Genomic DNA, 5,282 nt, shown 5'->3' on the forward strand with positions numbered 1-5,282 from the left:
GGGGAAGTCCTTCGAGGTTGGTGGAAAATCAAGCTCATCCTTAACATGGCTTTAACTTGTCGGTATGAAGTGTCTAATAACCTTCTGTCGAAATTTATGGAGCCGTATGTCCAGATGTATGGCGACAACATCAATGCTAGTCGTCAGCGTAGTATTCACCGGACTTCTTAGCCCGAACCCACCACAACCACAGCCAGCCCAAGTCAGTGATAGTGAGGATATGGACTTTGAGGGTTTGTCAGGAGGCCCTGTAAACCTCTGTGAATAGTGATAGTGATTCACCGGAGGGCCACTAATCTGCCTCGGAACCAGCCGCCATCCCGATAGCCATCATCTCTTCTACTAACGTAAGTGTTAAACACCTTTATATTTGTACAGTAGTGTAATTTTTTTATTTAGATATTATGTGTGTGTCAATACCACCATAAAATTATGATGTTATTTTTACTACAAGGTATGTATTGTGTCGAAAAAAGGTTTGGAGTCGGCCCAGTCTCTGTTTCAATTAATCCCATATGTCTGTTATTCGTTCTGTTTCTTCTCCTTCTGTTGGACCTCCACGGGTTCAATTGACACATAAATCAAGACTATATTGTAGTAGTTCCTTCTTTCCTCACATAGTCAAACTGTGGAATGCTCTGCCTTCTTTTGTGTTTCCATCCTCATACAGATGATCGTAAGTGAGCATCTTGAAACTTGTTTTGGTAATGATCTTGTTCAGGACGGAAAGATCTAAAATCCACCTCAATTTGTTGCTGCCTTTCTTGGGGACTGGGAATAGGCAAGGCATGGCTGTTCTCTGACTGAAACAGTTCTATTACACCTCTGTTTAACAGTTGAATTACAAATTCTGTGAGTAAGGGGGTTGGTTTTTGGCCAGGGAGGCGCCTCAGCAGAATCGCATTGAAGCCCCTTTGATTGTCTTGTAAGCCCATATGGAAGAAGTCCACCTGTTTCCCATCCCCTAGACGACCCAGCTGTCTTCAGCTTCATTGGGAGGAGTGACCGCTGATGTGGTGGAATAGGAATACTCCTTCACTTCTGAACAAACAGCCACACCTACTACGTCTTGAATTGTTTCACCCTGCTCCAAAAGTTTCCTCCTAGGTTGATAACTGAACCTAGCAGCTGGTCCTGTTCCCCTGTTAGACCTTCCTCTTTAAAATTTCCAAAAGGTCTTAGGACTCAGGAACAGTAATATTTATAACGCTCAACAGCTTATCTGCTTAACTAATGTTCGTTCATCAAACAAAGCAGGAGAAAGAGGGAAAAGCGTAACAATAAATAAGCACTACCACTTGAAGCATTATTGGTGAAAACTGGCTTCGCTTAGCAGCTGGGCTTTTTAGTTTACGGCTTTTAACAACATTTCCAAAAATGAGTTGTACAGGGAATATGGAATCCCTTGTGCAGCAGCAACAAAACATGTGTCTACTTCTGAACTGTCCTCATAGTCCAGCACCAGCAGTCAATAACTGACACATCGCATAATTACCAGACCAAATATCTGCTGTAACTTCCTAAAATTTGAACTCTTCAAGCAACAGTGCAAGAAACAACTGGTTCAAATTTATTTCATAACACAGCAGCATATTTTTGGAGCCGACAAACACTGGAAAGTTCATATAAGGAACTGTTTTGTCGATAAGTGGAACTTAAAAACTAAACTTGTATTTCTATATCACGGGAATGAATGTTAGAATCTTTCAATATATTATCTGACTATCTAATTTAAAGTCATTTTTGGGCAGATATCAGGCCAAAAGAAATTGTAGTATCACCCATACAAACAATGAATGATGACCCACAGTTGCTTGGCCTTCCTTTCTCTTTAGTGCTGAGAGATCAGGAAGTTTAGAAACATTTTCATAAAATACCTTGAATAAAGTCACAGACTCAGGGAATGTGGTTGAAAACCACAAAAGAAACTTAGATCTTGCAATGTTACCCAAGGCCTGTTGGATCATCCTTACATCAATGTTGCTCCATCCAGCTGGGTGGGAGTCGACAGCAACCTGTTTCCACTCGCAATAACCAACACTTTTTGCCCCCAAGTGGAAGTAGTTGCTAAAATGGGGACAAGGATGAAGTCGGGGAATCTCAACAAGTTCTCCACACTCTAGAGACCGAACACTATGATTGGAGCCAGCTTCCTCATCTGATCTTGGAATCCACTAAAATCAATTTGACTAGGTAGAGGTTCTTGTAATCTTCCTACTGCCTCATTATCTAGAATATTAATAACCTGCTTTTCTTAGCAGAAGCAGGTTGGTCTAATTGGGGATTAAGTCTCTTACCTATCACCTATAATTCTAAACTTTTTCTGCCAACTTGGGATCTTTCAGTGTTTTACATTTAAATTTACTCTTCAAAGGCCAACTTTTTCCATCTATTTTTAATTTGGATCTGCGATAACTCTTTCTTATTTCCTGCAGCTTGATTAATTTAAAAATTTGATCCAAACAAACTGCACAATCAATGGTGAAAACAGGTTGTCTGAGAGACACAACTGCTATGAATTATACCAAGCCAAATGAGGATCTAACTTGGTAATCAAGTGGCTCATCGCCAGTAATTACATGTAGTATGGTCCCTTGGGTCTGGGTGAAACTACTACTACTGAATTCATCCTCTGCTGATGGGCATTTCCTTGTATGTAGTGTATGGGCCTGAGCTCCCCCAATCATGTAGCTCCTCACTCCAACACTAGTTCCTGGGACAGTTCCACTTGAGTCTCCTCCATCATCCAGCAGTCAGACAACTGTCCTTCATCCTCCAGTTGCACATCACTCATCTAAACTGGAAGAACACCATAGATATATTGTATCATCCTTAATAATACAAGGGAGATTACATTTCCTCCCAAGCACTAATCAATATGACCCGTAACTGTGATATTTTAGTAAGTTATTTCATTAATATCTCTTATTGTTATATAAGTCACCAGTGTGACATTCATTAACAACTAAATCACTATATCATACACCTCTCCCTTCTTATCTCAATTATCCCTCAGCTCAATGAACTTTGTTTCTTAATCAAACTAACTTCATTTAAAACATTTTTTATTTTGAGGATCACCAAGTTCTTTATTTGTTGCCAATCAGGGGTGCACAGACATCATCGCTAATGGTAACCCGGCGATAATGCCTAGTGAGCATCAATCACCCGGAAGGGTTGACAGTGCTGAGCTGCTACCATAGAGCTCCATTGGCTAACATAGTTCCGCATTACTCTAGCAAGATGTATTGGCTGAAATTCACCTGAATGGTTCTCCTTATAACCCATACTGAGGGTACAGGTTCTTCCCAATATAACTCTAGGTGCTAGTAAGACCAGAGAAGGTCAGCGTCTGGAAGGATCACTAAGACCAGCAGCCTCGCTAAGGATTAGCCTGAAAAATGAACCAGCTACTGAGGACATAAATAAAATAGAGTTATGAAGAAAAAACTTATCTCTGGCCTGCATGCTGAGAGTAATTAAAACCAGGGCAGGAAGCCTGAAAGAGTTTGTGAATGAACATGAGAGGAGGGAGAAGGATGGCCACATATAACATAGTATTCATACATGCATTAATAAAAATTGGACAGAAAAAGATTTCTATACAGTATTCTATACAGTATATATACAGTATATATATATATATATATATATATATATATATATATATATATATATATATATATATATATATATATATATATATATTATATATATATATATATATATATATATATATATATATATATATATATATATATATATATATATATATATATATATATATATATATGCTATAACCAAGGAAAGAAAGAAAAACGAAGTTCCCAAAGCGCTTTCGTGTAATTCACATCTTCAGGGGTGAGTACAGACTAGAGAGAGTAATACAAATCAAGGTGTATATATACAGGAGGGTGAGACCAGGTCCACAATGGTCAGGTATTAGGCAATGACCCTACTAATCTTTAAATAGCACACAACGGTTGGTGGTCAGGTCAGATGGTCAAGTGACCCGGCCTTCTCACCTGATCACAAATCTTCTTAATTACAAAATTGTCCAGCTTGTACATGCCGTTACTCAAATTCATGTTGAATGCTTCTTTCCTTGTGGTTATCAGCATATACCTAGATCACGCGCACCTACAGTGATTTACTTGCATATATATATATATATATATATATATATATATATATATATATATATATATATATATATATATATATATATATATATATATATATATATATATATATATATATATATATATATATATATATATATATATATATATATATATATATATATATATATATATATATAAGCTAGACCCGACTTACGACAGGGTTAGGCACACAAATCCAGGTCGTAAGTCGAATGATTGAATAAATTGACATAGATAAAAAAAATACATTTTTTAATAAAAATCTACAATAAAATACAGTACAGTAAAAGTAATAAATAATGAGGAATGGATACGTACAGTAGAAAGTAATAGGCTAAATAATGAGGAATGGATATAGTGTGACTGAGCACTTACTTTAATGTAGTCAGCTGAATGTACAGGGCCCCCATAATTTTCTAATTATACATGGAACTACATTAACTGGAAACGTTTCGGTATAGAAAATGCGTGTCATTTGGAAAAAAAAAAAAAAAAAAAATGGTCACAACTACGGGGTCATAAGTCCCGGCGGTCGTAAAGTCGAAGCAGTAAGTAAGTCGGGGTCTAGCTGTGTATATATATATATATATATATATATATATATATATATATATATATATATATATATATATATATATATATACAGTGGTACCCACTTACTTGTGGTCAATTGAACCCAGAGGGTCCAGCGTTAGTGAAAACAGCGTTAAGTGAATAACAGAACATATGGGATTAATTCCAATAGAACCCAGCCCGACCCCAAACTCCACTTTTGACGACAAATAACTATGTTGTAGTAAAAATAACATCTTAATTTATGATGGTACATGCACACAATTAATACTTAAGAGAAATACAGTCGCCAAGTTAATGTCCATTCAAATAATGGACTCAACTCCCCTCCCTCTCACACTACAGTACACAGCCAGCTAACAGATGGTCGGGTCGGCTTCCCCCACCCCCCAACCAACCGTCCCAAGGAGATGTGTGGATAACCTCAAACTAAAGTTAGGGAAAATATAATTGATATCAAGGATTCCTTGTAAGACCAGAATATTTTGAATATAAATGTCATATATTTTTCACAAAGATAACATACTGATTTGATAAGTTAATAAA

This window comes from Homarus americanus, unplaced genomic scaffold (assembly GCF_018991925.1).
Source record: "Homarus americanus isolate GMGI-L3 unplaced genomic scaffold, GMGI_Hamer_2.0 scaffold32929, whole genome shotgun sequence".
Classification (NCBI taxonomy): Eukaryota; Metazoa; Arthropoda; class Malacostraca; order Decapoda; family Nephropidae; genus Homarus; species Homarus americanus.